Raw genomic sequence first — 18,175 nt, 5'->3', positions numbered from 1 at the left:
CAACCTACAGTTACAAACAACAGAAAACTCAGAAGTGTATAACCTATACACCTGAATAATCAAGGATTGACTATGTTGAGGAGTCATCAAGTGCCCTTGTGCCAACATCATAGTTTCTTATTTCATCAGTAGCCAGAAACTCAGATTTTTTACAAGAGGAAAGGGGAGCTCCATTTTCTCCTGACATTCTTTAGAGGCCTGTGATAAAGTAGGAATTTAGGCTGAGATTCTTTTATAGTAAAACAAAATAAGATTCTTAAAGAGCATTTATTGAGTGGTCTGGAGACCTTTGTTAAGCAAATGTAGTGTCTAGAGGTTTCACTGTGGCTTATTTAAATATGGAAAGAGCCTGGAAAGTTTATATTCAAGGCAGTTGTAAGTGTTCTAGAATCTTGATTTTGTTATTTGTATCCTACTTACGTGTATATGATGCATGTGTGTGTATGTGTTGCAATGATTGGACAATGCTTAGCAATAAATAGACTGAAATAATGGGTTAGGGAGGTCGGAGTTATAACTCTGATGATTTCCATTATAACAAGAAAAAAAAAAAAAGAAACCCACATCAAGCAGGGTATACTAAAGGAAATTAGATAAGCAACTAGACTAAATGACCAAAGAGAAAAAGATAAGTAGATTTCAGAATGAAAACTTACATCTGTGCGTAATTGGTTATCTTCAATTCTATCAGGTAGCATCAAAGGGAACCTGAGCAAAAAAAAAAAAAAAAGAAAAAAGGCTCTCAGATCATCCATTCTCTAGGCTGAAAATTAATTACCCAATTAGTTTTTTTAATGAATTGGTATGAATTTGAGCTGATAATTATCTAAATTCATTTGGTAGCAAATTAACTTAGAACTCATTGAGCTGCCATAACTATACACTTGGACTTGTCATGTTACTAATTTTCTCGCTTAGATATCCATTTATCAACACAGCTAATAATATCTAAATGCATAAAAATGACTATGATGCTAAGGTGTTCATTTCCTCTCACCTTTTTTATTCCTGCTGTGTTGTAGACATTGCCAGATATGGGATTAAAGATGACTAAGAAGCAATTGCAGTTCTTAAGGAACTCACAATTTAATAGGGTAGACAGAGATATAAAAACTATGATGCAAGCTCTAGAAAAATATAGAAAAGAGACTGAATCATTCGATGGAACCTTTACTGACTACCTACCATGCCCAGGGTTCTAATATCCACAAGGTAGAAATAAAACATGTTGTCAGTGAATTTGTGAAAAGGAGTTATCTTGTGTGGGCTGGTTTGTCTTTGAAGAGAAAGAAGGACATCTCATTATCAGACTGTGATGATGAGTGAGCATATGTTTTAGGTAAGTCACACCTAATGATTGCAGTTGCCCAAGTGAAAAAGAAAATTTCTATCTGCACATATTGGTAAGGTGAGTTTTGACTTCCTCAAACAGGACCCAATCACCTGGTATAGAGGCTTAAAAGAGAAAGTATGGATATGTAGGCTGGAATAGCACCACAGAAATAGATTGAAATGGAATAAGAAGCTGAGGTTATTGGCAAAAGAACAGTTCGGCTCCGAGATTATTATGGTCTTTATCGTTGAAAACCGTCCACATAGTTCATGGAGTCTAAGCAAGCCAAGGAAGCAGGTAAAGGGGATAAGTAGTTGAGGAATAGGAAAGAAGTGAATCAATCAAGTAAATAAAAGTTTTTATGAGGCTAATGTATATACTAGGGTGATAGAGTAAGAGCTGAAATGATGAGGTTGTGGTTTGAGTACGAGGTATTGAAATCTGATGTATCAAAGGAAGAGCCTTCCAAATCACGACCAAAGTAAGTAAATGTGAAAGTCAGTGGAGCTACAGCGCTCGAAGAACTGTCAGGGGGTGATGGGGGTCATCCATTCGGAGTTGAAAGTAAGTAGGATGATGGTGGAAGTCGGGGTGTGGAAGAAGGTCGTGGGCTGGCTGCCAACCTTGGTGGAAGGATGGCCACCACACAGCCGCTCATTTGTCAGGGTTCCCCCAGAATTGTACAGATGGGTATATTCCCCTACCTGGTGGAGAATGTCCGGATGCCAGTGAGAATTACCTCTGGGAGGCCTGGTTTTATCTTGGCCCTTGTTCTTCATGTCAGAAAGATCTAAAGTCTCTAAATGAGTACCAAGGAGAGCTAATTGACCTCTGGGTACAAGGACAGGAAGTTAACAGTGTAACCTCAAAGATCTTTTTACTTTATTATGTTAATTTCCTCCTTAAAAAGTATTTTCTGCAGGGCTCCTTCCCAATTAGAAGATGTGGGCAACAGAAAGCTCACTGTTCTGGGTCTCAGAAGTTCTTTCTGACCCAGTTCTATCTCCTGGATTAATTATCACAGAGTCATGTAATACCTCTTACCCTTATTCCAGAAAGAAGTAAGAGTATTCAGAAACTAAGCTGAGATAGAAAAAAATATACTGTGGTCAAGAAACTACGAGAAAACCACTGGGATTGGAGGGAGACAGTGAGGGGAAGCTGCAGCTCAATGAGTGGTTAAAGCAATCAAATGGGTATGAAATTGCTTTTGTAGGAGGATTCACTGCCAGGTGTTGTCATTGCAGTTTTTTCCTGGCAAGTGAGGTTCTGAGAGTCACTTTAGATTTCTCTATCATTCAGGATATACCCGGGAAAACAAACTATTCTAAGACTTTTCAGAAAGAGAGCTTTGGTTTCACAGGCTTCCTCAGTTTGGGTCGCCTGGAAATGACAGCCTGAGACAAGGATTTGGGTGCATGTGATTTTCTGGGGGGTATGCTCTTTAGGAAAAGCTTGTAAGGAAGAGAGCAGAGCAGGATTGAGAAGAGGGAAGGACCAAGCAAGGATGAGATGCAGGTCATGCATAGCCATGTCCGGATTCACAGTGGGGAGCAGTGTGTGTGTGTGTGGGGGGGGACTCTGGAGCATAAATAGCATCACAGAATTGCCCCTTCCTTGACACAACCTGTACCCATCATCGTTGGTTATGGCTATGGCTGCTCTGTTGGCTCCTGTCCAGCAAGTCTCAGAGAAGGTGGCTGCTTTGGGGCTCTCCATGGTCATAGTAGCAGGGTGATGGGTACCCCAGGTCAGTAAAGAGGACCTAGACAGGAGCTAGAGTATCTCCTGCAATAGCTGATGGCGGAACAGAGAAGCCTAGGAGGGGATGGTGACACCACTCAGAATTTGGCAAGAACAGGAGAACTTTGTCATTCCTAAGTTTGGAGAGAGAACCGGAGGAGGTATTGTCAGGGCCCATAAGCCAGGCCATCCTGTGGGATCTAGACATGGCGGGCGCCAAGCAGAGGAAGGTGGAACCCTGGGAAGAGGGCTCCCTGCCAGAAATTAGAAGTATGGAAGAAATGCTGGTGGAAATGCCATGAAATTCAGAATTTTTTTCTTTTTTCTTTTGCCTTCAGTGACTCTGGATTTGAGTAAGGAAAAATGGTTAAGACAATGAGTCTCTAAGTGGCAATTCCCCAAACCAGTCACCACCAGGGGTCCAGAGCCGATTTACAACCCCAAAGGTTGCTTTGCGTCAGGCAGTAGACCTCATTTAGAGTCAAAATATTTAAAGTATAATTCTTATTACTGTCTGGTGAATTTTCTGAAGATATATACATATGGCTCCTAACTCCTTACTTTTGCTACTTTCTAAAGAAGTAAAATTCTATTTTACCATATATTGAGGGGGGGGGTTGGAGGGGGAGGGAAGTGACTTGCAATATTCAGTTGTTTTGAGGGGAAAAAAAAAAAGAGAGCTACTCTTGATCTTGAAAACTGATGTCAGCAACACAACTTTTACAACAAGTTAGATGGTCCTGGGGAAACGGAAACCAAAAGAACAGCTGAGTAAAAGAGATATAATAGTAAAATAGACCGGGACACCTGGGTGGCTCAGGGATTGAGCATCTGCCTCAATTGAGCACTGCCCCAGGGCGTGACCCCGGGGTCCTGGGATCGAATCCCACATCGGGCTCCCCGCATGGAGCCTGCTTCTCCCTCTGCCTGGGTCTCTGCCTCTGTGTGTGTGTGTCTCATGAATAAATAAATTAAATCTTTTAAAAAATAAATAAAAAGTAAAATAGACCAAGAGAGCACAGGTCTTAGAAACAAAATAACTTACTTTGTGGCCTTCCATTCCCCCATTTAAAATTGATTTCTGCATTTTAAATCTCCTCTCTTATATTTGTATTGATCTTATTGTCTCTTGTCATTAAAAAAAAAAAAAAAAACAGAAAAAACCTAGCAAGATATAACATTTCTTTCCAGTGTGACTATGACAACGTGCACTTTGTGGTAACTTGCAAGGCATTCATCTACATCTAAAAGAAATGATCTATTTTGATAAAATGCATTATCCCGATCCCATGCTTGGCTGGTGGTATTTTACAGGTTTTTACATTTGCAAGTAAGTCGGGTTTTTTTTGTTGTTTTTTTTTTTTTAACTTTTTTCTTGAGGGTGGTGATGAAAATTTGGCCATTTATAACTTGATAATATCAAACATGGGTACTTCATTGTCTTGGGATTCACATATCTTGATTGAATTTAGAACATCACCATTTGAGTCTCAGAAAATGTTCGCAAGGAGGTATTTCTCTTCCTATTAATGAGGATTAAAGGATTCTGGAGGCAGAAAGTTCTGATCCATTCAGGAGGTACCGCTTGTTCCCATGAGGAGCCTGTACAAACCAAATCCATGTTTTCATTAAAGAACTTTTTCAAAGTGCCTGAACCAACTGTTAAAGCATCCGAGTTGTGTGGTGGTTTAAACTGTCTTTCTGGAAAATATTAAACGTTAACTTTATAAAAATAATGATTAGAGAAGGAATGAAATACATTCATGGACTGGAGTGGCCTGGGGTTAGCAGATAAGTTACACAGAGGGAGAAGCATGATTTGCTTTTTGTTTTTCCACTTTAGAAACTCTCCTTTCACATCCCTAACAGCATCGTTCCGCATTCCGTTTTAGTATCGCATGATGGTGGGAAATGACCAGAAAGAGCGTCCTGGGAAAGGAGAGGAATGCTGGGAGTGGAGAGGATGATGAGGACTTACCTCTCCACTGCTCTCAGTTGGCCTTATGTGATGTGGACAGTATACAGTCCTGAGCAGAAAGTAGTGTTTTCAAGTCTCTCTTCTATCCTTTGTGCAAAATTGTACCCGATGTAGATAAAACACGGGAAACATGAGAAAAATCCCTGAAGGTATTACTGAAATACAGTTAAATGTCCTCTCTACTGCCATTCCCATTCCCATCATCACAAAAATTTCAAATAAATGGTTTGATTTCTACAAGTTACGGGTGTCAGTTAACCTGCGAATTTCCTTTCACTATCCTAGTGAAATAGAAACATGAGAAGACCACCCTCTTGGTCCTGTGGCTTTGACCATTTTTCTAACAGTTCTGCTTTTCTCCATCTAGCGTGTAAGGTCCATCAGACGCGTCTGTCTACTGGGTTTCTGCCCTGTGGGACACACGGTGTATTGCACGGTGGGGATACAAATGGGCTTTCACATCCAGAAACTACCAGCCTCATGCTTTAGTCTGATGGGCCTGCAAGTCACCTCTTCCATCTGTTGACGGTGCCACCATCCTTGAAACATTGAGCACAAATACCCCTCCCCCCGAGTTTTCCAATCATTGTTTCCTTGCTGAATCTCTCTTTCTGAAACGAGGAACTACAAAAATAGAGAAAAGGAGTTACCATAGGCTGGAGTGGCTAAGAGATACTTGTGAAGTAAAAGGACACAGAAAACTCAACCAAGGGGCACCTGGGTGGCTCAGTGGTTGAGCATCTGCCTTTGGCTCAGGGTATGATCCTGGGGTCCCGGGATCGAGTTCTGCATCAGGCTCCTCGTGGGGAGCCTGCTTCTCCCTCTGCCTGTGTCTCTGCCTCTCCCTCTCTGTGTCTTTCATGAATAAATAAAGAAAATCTTAAAAAAAAAAAAAAAAGAAGACTCAGTCAGTGAGATAAGGATGAGGAGTGGGTAGGAAGCATCTTGTAGTGATGGGGATGTTATATGAAAGGCACAGAGGTTGGAATCAAAAATCCAGTCTGTGTCCTGATTAAACCATGTGAAAAAAATTATTTGTAGGAAAATAGTGATGGCGTAGATCAGTGGTTCTCAACTTTTATTTTATTTTTTTTTTTTTAATTTATTTTTTATTGGTGTTCAATTTACTAACATACAGAATAACACCCAGTGCCCGTCACCCATTCACTCCCACCCCCCGCCCTCCTCCCCTTCTACCACCCCTAGTTCGTTTCCCAGAGTTAGCAGTCTTTACGTTCTGTCTCCCTTTCTGATATTTCCCACACATTTCTTCTCCCTTCCCTTATATTCCCTTTCACTATTATTTATATTCCCCAAATGAATGAGAACATATAATGTTTGTCCTTCTCTGACTGACTTACTTCACTCAGCATAATACCCTCCAGTTCCATCCACGTTGAAGCAAATGGTGGGTATTTGTCATTTCTAATAGCTGAGTAATATTCCATTGTATACATAAACCACATCTTCTTTATCCGTTCATCTTTCGTTGGACACCGAGGCTCCTTCCACAGTTTGGCTATCGTGGCCATTGCTGCTATAAACATCGGGGTGCAGGTGTCCCGGCGTTTCATTGCATTTGTATCTTTGGGGTAAATCCCCAACAGTGCAATTGCTGGGTCGTAGGGCAGGTCTATTTTTAACTGTTTGAGGAACCTCCACACAGTTTTCCAGAGTGGCTGCACCAGTTCACATTCCCACCAACAGTGTAAGAGGGTTCCCTTTTCTCCGCATCCTCTCCAACATTTGTTGTTTCCTGCCTTGTTAATTTGCCCCATTCTCACTGGTGTGAGGTGGTATCTCATTGTAGTTTTGATTGTATTTCCCTGATGGCAAGTGATGCAGAGCATTTTCTCATGTGCATGTTGGCCATGTCTATGTCTTCCTCTGTGAGATTTCTGTTCATGTCTTTTGCCCATTTCATGATTGGATTGTTTGTTTCTTTGCTGTTGAGTTTAATAAGTTCTTTATAGATCTTGGAAACTAGCCCTTTATCTGATATGTCATTTGCAAATATCTTCTCCCATTCTGTAGGTTGTCTTTCAGTTTTGTTGACTGTATCCTTTGCTGTGCAAAAGCTTCTTATCTTGATGAAGTCCCAATAGTTCATTTTTGCTTTTGTTTCTTTTGCCTTCGTGGATGTATCTTGCAAGAAGTTACTATGGCCGAGTTCAAAAAGGGTGTTGCCTGTGTTCTTCTCTAGGATTTTGATGGAATCTTGTTTCACATTTAGATCTCTCATCCATTTTGAGTTTATCTTTGTGTCTGGTGAAAGGGAGTGGTCTAGTTTCATTCTTCTGCATGTGGATGTCCAATTTTCCCAGCACCATTTATTGAAGAGACTGTCTTTCTTCCAATGGATAGTCTTTCCTCCTTTATCGAATATTAGTTGCCCATAAAGTTCAGGGTCCACTTCTGGATTCTCTATTCTGTTCCACTGATCTATGTGTCTGTTTTTGTGCCAGTACCACACTGTCTTGATGACCACAGCTTTGTAGTACAACCTGAAATCTGGCATTGTGATGCCCCCAGATATGGTTTTCTTTTTTAAAATTCCCCTGGCTATTCGGGGTCTTTTCTGATTCCACACAAATCTTAAAATAATTTGTTCTAACTCTCTGAAGAAAGTCCATGGTATTTTGATAGGGATTGCATTAAACGTGTATATTGCCCTGGGTAACATTGACATTTTCACAATATTAATTCTGCCAATCCATGAGCATGGAATATTTTTCCATCTCTTTGTGTCTTCCTCAATTTCTTTCAGAAGTGTTCTATAGTTTTGAGGGTATAGATCCTTTACATCTTTGGTTAGGTTTATTCCTAGGTATCTTATGCTTTTGGGTTCTCAACTTTTAGATCAATGTTGTCCAATAGAAATGTAACACAAGTCATATATTTAATTTCAAATTGCCTGGAAGGCACTTTTAAGAACTAGGTGAAATTTATTTTAATAATTTTATTTAATCCAACCTACTCAAAATATTATCATTATAACATGTAATTAGTTTAAAATATAATTTGTGACTTTTACGTTCTGTTTTTGTACTAGGCGTTCAAAATCTTTGTGTACTGGATATTAAAGCCAATCTTAATTTGGACCAGCCATATCTCAGGTGCTCAAAAGCCACAGGTAGCTAGTGGACAGCACAGGTTTTAAGTATGACAAAATCACCCGGAAGGCTTATTAAAACACAGGTTGCTGGTTTTTACCATCAGAGTCTCTGATTCTGGGATTCTGAGATGAGCTATAATAATTTGCCTTTTCTAACAGGTTCCCAGGTGTTGCAGATGCCACTGGTCTACAACCACACCTTGAGAACCACTAGTTTAGAAAAGCAGTTCTCAAGTCTGGCTCCAAGTTAGAAGTACCTAAGAGTTTAAAAAGCAAGGAGGGGAGAAAAGAAAAAAAAAAAAAAAACATAAAACACAAAAGTCTTATCCTCCAGGCCACACCCAAGACCACCTATCCAAAAATCTATACATCAGGGCAGCCCGGGTGGCTCAGCGGTTAAGCCCCTGCCTTTGGCCCAGGTCATGATCCTGGAGATCTGGGATCGAGTCCCACATCAGGCTCCCCGCATGAAGCCTGCTTTTCCCTCTGCCTGTGTCTCTGCCTCTCTCTCTCTCTCTCTCTGTCTCTCATGAATAAATAAAATCTTTAAAAAATGAAAAATAAAATAAAAAAATAAAAAATAAATAAATAAATAAATAAATAAATAAATAAATAAATAAATAAAAAATTAAAAAAATAAAAATCTAGACATCAGACCCAGGCATGACTTTTTTTTAAAAAAAAAAGTTTCCCTGGGGGATTTTAAGTATCTACCAAGTGAGAGAACCATAGGAGTGGAAGGAGAAAAGACTAGGAAGAGGTTTTAGTAGACAGAAGGCTAAATTAAAACAACCACCGGAAAAAAAAAAAAAAAAAAAAAAAAAAAAACTAAATCTTATAAGTAACAGAAGCCCCAGTAGATTTTTTAGACGGAGCAACAATATATAATGAAAGCATTATTTTGTGGTGTTGCTTGCCCTGGTAGCAACCTGTAGCAAGCCAGGGTCAGAGGAGGCTTTAAAATGATTCAGGAGCTTGATGAAGTAGGGGCAATGGAAGGTGGGGTAGTGGGGGTGGACACGAGGGAATGAGTTATACACACTTGATTCCACCACATAATTATTTTGCAGTTTGATGGAATGAAGGGTATGAGCTCTGCATGGATGGGAAACTGTGAATGTCTTTATTCAGCACAGAGCAATCAAACAGCACACTGAAATGCCTCCAAAGGCCACGTCAGAAAGGTAACCCAAAAAGGAGGGGTGGGGTGAGGTGGAAAACCACCAGGAATAAGTTCACATCCACGCGTTGTGTGAGTGATGGAAGCTACGCTTTACTACATTTGTTAGGCCTGATCCCTAGGGGGCGGTCCCCTCCAGATGTCACCTCTTATTTGGCTATTTGTTCCCCTATTCTTATTGCTTCCTCCGGGGCCCCTACACTCTATTTCGTCCCTCAGGCCAGACTCAGCACTCTTTTCAGGACTCCAGGTCTCCACAAACCAGAGTCTTCCCTTGTCTAAGCCTCTGGCTTCAGGTTGGAACATCATGAAAATGAATGATCAAAGGCACCCGAAGTCAGCTGAAACTGTGAACAAAAGTCAGCCAAAGTCAGCGTTTCCTAGAGAAACGGTCCGCAGTTGGGGATAACTGAAGATAAGGTTGTGTGTGTGTGTGTGTGTGTGTGGGGGGGGTGGTGGATGAGCATAAATTCATGATAAAAATAAGATTTCACAACCTTAAGCCACGTTATCTATCAAATACCACAGGCACATATTCTGTGAGAGCAGAGATGGACCGTTGCCAACAAGCCACAGAATTTAGATCACGTAAAAGCAATCAAGGGAAGGTTCAGTGAGAAATGAAGCTTCTGGTCTCAGGTCCCTCGAAAATCACCTAATATCTGCAAATTTAACTCATCGTAGTTGAATACCTGCTTAAACCCAATAAATAGCCAACACAATATCCCAAGTAGTAGTTACAGGTAGCAGCCAGTTAGATGTACAAATCAGTTGGTTCATGTTGATGGCCTTTGTACGCACCCTTCCTCCTCATTTCAAGCCGGTTCCTTTCCATGTAAGAGTTTGGGCAGAGTCTCCAAAACCTGTTAATAGGAACCTTGAAAAGATTCTTAACGAGTTTTTAGGACTAAGCTGCTATTACCGATATGAGTCCTGGGTTCCTTGTTCTCCATCTGGTATTTTCTCTCTGTTCCCTTGGCATTTCCTTTTTCTCATCCATATTCTTAGAACATTCCTACTGAGCTCATTAACAGATTGCCAAGCCAGATTGGTGATTAAATTGTATCCTTGAGCCTAAATTTTAATTTTGAAGAGCCTCTTGTCTTTTCATGACATGCCCCTAAAGTTGCTGGCTCACTCTGGGCCAGAGATCCTACTATTTTGCTGAAAGGAATTTGCCATACCCCCAGGCCCATGGTCAGCATGGTTCAGACGACAGCCATGTTCATCTAGGAAATCTTCATACAATCTTCTTTTGTAGTATCTGAACTCTTCTTGGTATTTACCCATAAGTATAAAATCACCTTCGACTTCTGGGGGAAGGAATTATTTTGAAACCAGTGAACCTCAGTTAACATTCTGGAACCTGCCAATCTCCATAGTCCCCATTTGCTCTTATTTAAGAGTTTATTTCCTCCATCTCTTTCTACATGCCTTACTAGTGATAGTGATTGAGAAGAGTCAATCACTATAACAATTAAATTCTTATCACTCTTTGTTTTTAAACCTCAGACCAGAACAAGAGACCATGAGATATTAATTTTCATTCCCACCTCAACTTTTCAAAGATTACTTGCATGCAAAGATTAAAATTATGCAGGTGCTAAACAAGTTCACTATTTTAAATGACACTAATAACATATTTCATCAAACCCTCGCCAAGATAGAAGTGAATCAGAACACGTACATCGTACAATTAATGAGATTAAAAGAATAATAATAAGAAGAATAAAAGAATAATTTAAAAAATAATAAAATAATAATAAAAATAATAAAAAAAGAAGAATAATAATAAAAAACCCTCATTTCTTAGAACTGCAAATAGAAGTCAGATCTACTCTAAGGACTTCTTCAGACATTCAAGCCTTGTTGTAACTCAAATAAGTCTTATGGTACCAATGCAATGCAACTCAGCCAATATTTCCCCAAAAAAAGTGGGCTTCGCTGGATTTATCCAAGGTGCTGTGCTTTGGAACCTTGGAAGACGCTTTCATCGGAGCTCAGGTTTCTAGAAGAGAACTGCTCTTGCTAGTGTGCTGAGTAGGCGTTGGACCATTCACCCTGGTAAACTTCTTTATGGTGTAATCTGTCAGAATATAGTTATAGCAGATAGAATAACCCTCCTCCTGTAATTAGTATTTTTTGGAGCCTCGTAAGAGAACTGCTGCATGGATCAGCACTCGTGACTAAGAAACATGAAGGATAAAACTTGTACACGTAATTGTTGCTCTATAAGCACTTCACTTGGTTAAGCAAACCTTTTGTTTTCATCCGCTAATTCTCCACTGGATCTTAATTCTTTTCAAATGAACTAGCTCCCTACTTGGATCTCATGCAGATCACAGCTTGGTTGTGAACCTACGCAGCAAAATGAAGCTATACAAATACCAGTCCACAATATGCTGCGATCAGAAAGACCTTAACTCGTACTGCACTGTGGAATGGAGCCCAGAAGGCTTCGGTGGAACCACGCTGGTGAATTCAGATTTGGGCTGATCTGTTAAAAAAATAAATAAAAAGGAAACTGTTAAATTTTGATTCAAAGTCTAGAGAACTGTTACTAGCAGGGGAAAACTCTACAGGCAAAGCCTCACTATAGTACATACTATTTAGGGCTCCAAACACAAAAGGAAAATTATAAAGCATCCCTTGTTCATTTTCATGTATTTTTAACCTATCCTGTAATGAAGAATCTATATAATATTACTAAGGAAGAAAAATAAGCCAGGCCACAGACAATTTCTACCTTAACTAGAATTTATGTTGTCTTTCTTCAGTGTTTTGTTGTTGTTGTTGTTGATTGATTGACTTGATTGATTTTGCATCTGTCTATACCAGAGCCACTCAACGTATTAACCTTCAGTCATCTGAGTAATTGATTTTTATCACTGGGCTTGAAGGCAGGATCTATATTTATCTTTGCTAGATATTATTGGTATCTAGCAAAATGTTTGGCATATAGTAGATGCTCAGTAAACATTAGTTGTAAAGAATTTAACTTCAATAAATGGATAAGTGATATGATATGATCTGTACAGAGTTCATGGAGTAATACAAAAGAATATCCCTAATGCTATGACTTCTAAGTTGTTTTGTGGGCCCTAAATGCTTAAATAATACATTTATGCAGAAACTAAATCTGAGTATGGAGAACAAAATAAGTCTCAAACTGGGGCTGTGAATTGACTATTAAGAAATCAGAAATTATTCATAAAACAAAAAAATAAGCTGTATGCAGCATGTTAATATGGATTAATAATTTATATAAACCTCTAATAGATTTTTTTACTCTCCAAACATTACCAACTGGCCTAAAATTTAAACCTCTTCCTTAAAGTCTTTTTTTTTCCCCATTTGTGTCCTTGAAAACTGGTATGACTTACTGAAATTGACAATTTAAAAAAAATTTAAAATATAATACGTTGTTAATGTAGAACATTTGAAATATACAGGAATCTTCGAGAAAAAATTCTAAATTATCTTCATTCTTCTACACTCAAGGAAAATATTAGCATTTTAACTATAAGCTTTCAACTTTTGTTTCAATATATTGAAACTGCAACCCTCAAGATTAAGGCTTGCTCAAGTCAGAAATCCTGTAGGGAAGCCTTCTCAAACAGATATCTTCTAAGGCCTCACCCTTTAGTTTGACAGACAAAAGTACATAGGAAAAAAAAAAGCAAGGCCATATATCATCTGTTAGAGTATTTCTGACAGAAGGAAATAGAATCCTTGTCTCGTTGTATATATTTTGTACAGCTTGAGTCATTTAAATGAGACGGGTTTGTGTGTGGTTTGTAAGAGAAAACAAAAAGCGTTCAACAATAACTTAAAATGAGGGTACTATCACCTGAAAACATAAAAGTGTTAAACCTACCATACTTGTTTGTCCTTTTGACTACTAGAAGGTTCAAAACTTATTTTTACACCCAATTGTAGCATTTAAAGTACACTGAAACTTTGTAGTTCTTAAAAATACATATATTCTTTTTTTATTTCCTGCTCCACTGTCACTCTTACCTTAGTTTTTGACACTTCTTATATTTATTCTTTTGTTGTATTTTATTCTAATAATTTCATGGGTTTTTTTTTCCAAATTTTTGTTTGCTCTAAGAAATAGATGGAACATAAAGTATAAACCAGGAAAAAGAAATCCAACTCACTGTAGGTGTCAAAAATCCAACCAACCTCGATGATATTTGAGGCTTTATGAAAGCTGCATACAGTCCTATGGCCTTGTTTCTCCAGAGGACTCCAACTCAGAAATTAAAATTACATTTCACACACACACAAAAAAAATAAATAAAAATAAATAAAATAAAATTACATTTCACAATATCAATAAGCCACATTCATAGACACTTGTCCCACCTGCTCTTTGAGAATTTCTTCTACAAAATTTCTCCTTCCATCCACCCCACTTCATCCGGACGTCCCCAGGGAATGTCTCACATGAGCTGAGAAGCCAGGACCCATACAGCAATTTCCCTTCCTGCTCTGCTTCCCTTTGGCAGTGTTCTTCCCTCTACCTAGAACTAACTAGAAGCCCCTCAACACTTCCCAGGACCTGCAGCTGAGTCGTGTTCCTCCATTCACGACTTCCAGAGATGAGCACACGACAGCACCACTTCCATTTCCACCAGGTGCTCATTCCTCTGTTATTGCACTTCTCTCAAAATTCCACTCTTCCCCCCCGAGGCACTCCAGCTTCCTTTGGTGGGCAAACCACTTTCCCAGGCAATGTCCCTGTCCCTCGCACTGCAAGGCTCAGCCGCCACCTCCACTGGGCTGACCAGCCACTTCCTGTGCCCAGTGGTTCAAGTCTTGCTCAGCTGCTACGTCTTCTGTGTTCAGTGTCGGACTGCGTTCTGTGGTGATGACTAGAGAGGACCCTCCACCCCACTCGCTTGGGATTGTAATCGATTAGATGAGTACCAGGGAAATATGCTTGTGACCTGATGACCTGAGCAGTTTGTAAGAACATAGTGTTTTCTCCTTTGGATCTCCGTTTCTCCCCTAAAAAAATTGAAATATGAATAAAAAATGCAGAGGAGGGAACATGACTGTAACAGGAGATAAATCTTGTGCTCTGTTCAGACCTCTCAGGGTTGCCTGTTCTCCATCTGTGTCCAAGGGTTTGTTATTGATTTAACTTGTTGCCTGACACTCTTCCCTGAGAAGCCATTCTATTCCAGTAGATGCCTCATTCTCTCGTGCAAGTCAAGCCTCAGGGAGACTAACCCATCATTTTCTCAGATGCTCCCAGACCTGTCAGGATTCCAAAGGTGTGCCTGGCTTAGGCTCCAGCCAAAACCTCCACGAGAGCCAAACAACTTGAATAAATAAGGGGTAATGCCATATCCTTGAGTGGAAAACTAAATATTATTTACAAGATCATTTTCTTTTCTAAATTAAGCAATGGCTTTAACCAATCGGTCAAGTGTCACCAGCTTAGGGACCACAAAACAAAGTCACAGCACTTTTAATATTTAAGTTGATATGCTTCTAATCCCTGTTCTGCTAATCACGAAATATCACAGTGGAGACCAAGCTTATTAGCGTGAGTGTACGCCAGGTATACCTCTGGAATTCTGAGAGGCCTGGCGTGTGCTCTGATTACCTCCCCAAAAAAGGCCTGCAATCATAGTTAAGCCAGATTAAAGGAGAGAGAAATTCTGTTTATTCATGAACTTACTTTTCATCTGCTTTGGCTCACAAATTTATTTCTGATTAAATAAATGAATATTATATCATAATTTTATAATTATCGGCCACTAAGAACTCTGTCATTATCAATAAGGGTAAATAATTCCATTATTTTCATTAAGGTGCTGCTTTTAGTTTACACACATGACATTGACCACATATATTTTAACAAACGACCCTTTGGGAAGCTTCCTGAGATTAATAAATTACTTAATGATATAATTGATGCGTAACAGTGTATTGGCTTTAGCGGTACAACATGATAATTTGATATATGTATCGTGGATTTTATTTAATTTACTTGCTTCCTTCTGGTTTTCTGTGGTGCTTCTTGGCTGATCAGTTCAAAGATAGCCCACAACAAATGAAGATTAAAAGCCATTTAATGTCTAGAAAGGAAAATGAATGGATAATATTCTGAGTCTGGAAAGGATTTTTAATGATCATCGTATTCAAAAGTCAAAGAAGAAATAACATTTCAGGGAAATGAAACTTGCTTTAGCTTAATTGGAAGCCTCAGGGTAAACCTTTATTTATGTATTTTTGGAAATACCCTAAACTGAGTAGATCTCAAAAACATTACTAAGCTAATTAAAATGTTTTAAAATGCCAAAGAGGGGATATAGTGGTCTTATGAGTTTTTATGGATGGGTGGTTGGTCCTTTCTAATAATTCATTAGAAAAATAACCTCAATTTTTCCTGGTAAGAAAATGCCATTACAAAGAGAAGTATCAGCTGCTCAGTTTTATGTTAAAAATGAAGGAGTCTAATTGACTGCAGAATAAAGGATAGCATGCATAACCTTTTAAAAAATTATCAAAAGCATTGTCCTTGATGTTAGCCTGACATTTTTCCCTTTGATTAGTCAAAAATAACGTCATGATCTTATATAGCACTTTCCTTCAAAGGGACTGAAGAACTTGCCCTTAAAAAAAAAAAAAAAAAAGGAATTATCAATCTCCCATTATCTTTATAGGGATGAAGGTAGAAAAACTTCATTCTTGCTAATGAATAGAGTGGCTGTTTGAAAAAAATTAACACGTCCACCTGTGCCCCCCCCCCCCGCCCACTCAGCTATCTACATTCTCTTTCCTCTCCATGCCCACATCATGGTGAGCGATGGTCCTCCCTACCCAGTTCAGTGTCTCTTAACAGACTGTAGTAAAATATTGAATCCAGCCACGAGTGGCCATTATCAGTAAAGCATTTTGGCCCGAAAATTTTCTGGCCATGGAATCCAAACAAACTATTCTTAGGAACAAGGAATCTCAAAGCACATCAGCTCTTTCTTCCATCGTTTCTTTATTCAGTTGATCCCCTACTATGTGTAAGGCTCTGTGATTAACTGCCACAGATCAGTACTGAGCAAGATGCACTCGGGTCCTGCCCTCATGAAGCTGACATTCTAAGCTAGGAAGATAGGTATTAACTAAATAATTACATAATTTAAAAAAAGGAAGTTTATTGAAGTTTCATTGACATAAAATATTGTATTAGTTTCAGCTACACAACAAAATGATTCAAAATTATATATATTGCAAAATGCTCAGCATGGTAAGTGTAGCTACCATCTGTCACTAAACAAAGTTATGACAGTATTGTTGACTATATTCCTTATGCTGCACTTTTTATCTCCATGACTGATTTGTTTTATAACCGGAAGTTTATATATCTCTATCCCTTTCACCTATGTCACGCACCCCCCCACTCTCCTCCCTCTGGCAACCACCACTTTGTTCTCTGTGAGTCTATTTCTGTTTGTTTGTTTTTCATTTGTTTGCTTTGTTTTTTAGATTTCACACGTAGATGAAATCATATGGTATTTCTTTCTCTGACTTATTTCACTTAGCCCTCTCGGTCCATCCATGTTGTTGCAATGCCAAGATCTCTTTTTTTTTTTTTTTTTTTTCTGAGAAATATCCACGTCTTCTTTATCCATTCGTCTGTTGATGGACACTTAGGTTGTTCTCTTATCTTGGCTATTATAAAGAATACTGCAATTAATTCCATACTTTTAAAAATAAAATTTTGAAAATTAATGTGAAGTGTAAATAGTGAGTGCTATGAAAGCACAGAATAGGTAAATCTGACTAGAGGGTCAGAGATGGCTTCTCTGAGGCAAAGGCATTTGATTTGGACTCCGAAATAGCACCGAGAATTAACCAAGCTAAAATAAGAGGAGAAACATTCTGGGAAAAGGCAATAGATTGCTCCAAAGTCCTTAAGTGGAAAGAAAAACAATATTGATTATTGTTATACTAGGGAAGATCAAGAAAATAATGTCTACATGTTGCACCATGTGAAAATGCTTCATAAAAGGTAAAACCTTGAACTAAGGTTAGTGATTAGTTTTACCGGTTATTATGATTATTATTATCTGATCTTGGTGGAAAATCAGAGCTATATTTTACTATACTGCTTTTAAGCAATAAATTAGATCACGCTTTTCTACTTTTTGGCAACATAGTGAGCAGATATGGTAGTTGTTTTGGAGAATTAGTTTTAAGACTAGTTGCACTTCCAAAAATCCAGACTAAATTAAAACTTTAATAAGCATAACTAGTTCAGTACCTACCCCCACAACACCATTCCTTCTCTCTTCTGCTCCCACTCCCATCAGCTTGGGCCAGGTCCGTGGCTCAAGAAAGGTTGTGGATCTTGATCCTGCCTCTCCTGTTTGACATAGTCCAGGCACCACCAGGGTCATGAGGGTGGATGATGATAGATGGTGGCAAGGGAGTTGAGGAAGATCGAAGTCTTACTTGTCGGGTGCTGTTATAATCTGTGATATCCTCGCATTAGGGCAGTTTCTAAATTCTGGCTCTTTCCTAGAGAACCTTTGAGAGTTGTCTGGAGACTACTTCTAGGACACATGTGGGGCACCATTCCCGGACACAGGTGATGACCCTCCCTGCTGATCTCTCAGCTCTGTACCCTCCACTCTCATCCTAACAGTGACCTACAGACTCTTTCAGCTAAGATCTTCACAGTCCCTAAACAACCTTCATCAGGGCTGTCAGGATATTTCTCAACAGACTCATTTAGACCTGTGGAAATTTATATCCATGCTGCTGATACCCAGACTGCCTTCTTTGCTCCTCCTCCTGTGATGGACAACC

The 18,175-nt window shown here is 39.1% G+C and overlaps 1 long non-coding RNA gene across 1 annotated transcript; it reads right to left on the bottom strand.

The window, feature by feature from the left end:
• Positions 1-9,271: 9,271 nt before the first annotated feature.
• LOC119865317 lies at positions 9,272-14,329 on the bottom strand. The gene is made up of 2 exons (XR_005376747.1): positions 13,513-14,329; positions 9,272-11,846 (listed from the first exon to the last, which is right to left on the bottom strand). It is a non-coding gene; the product is annotated as an uncharacterized LOC119865317 (long non-coding RNA).
• Between the last annotated feature and the right edge of the window lie 3,846 nt (positions 14,330-18,175).

Source organism: Canis lupus, chromosome 23, assembly GCF_011100685.1.
Source record: "Canis lupus familiaris isolate Mischka breed German Shepherd chromosome 23, alternate assembly UU_Cfam_GSD_1.0, whole genome shotgun sequence".
NCBI lineage: Eukaryota > Metazoa > Chordata > Mammalia > Carnivora > Canidae > Canis > Canis lupus.
This window is presented reverse-complemented; position numbering and strand designations above follow the sequence as displayed.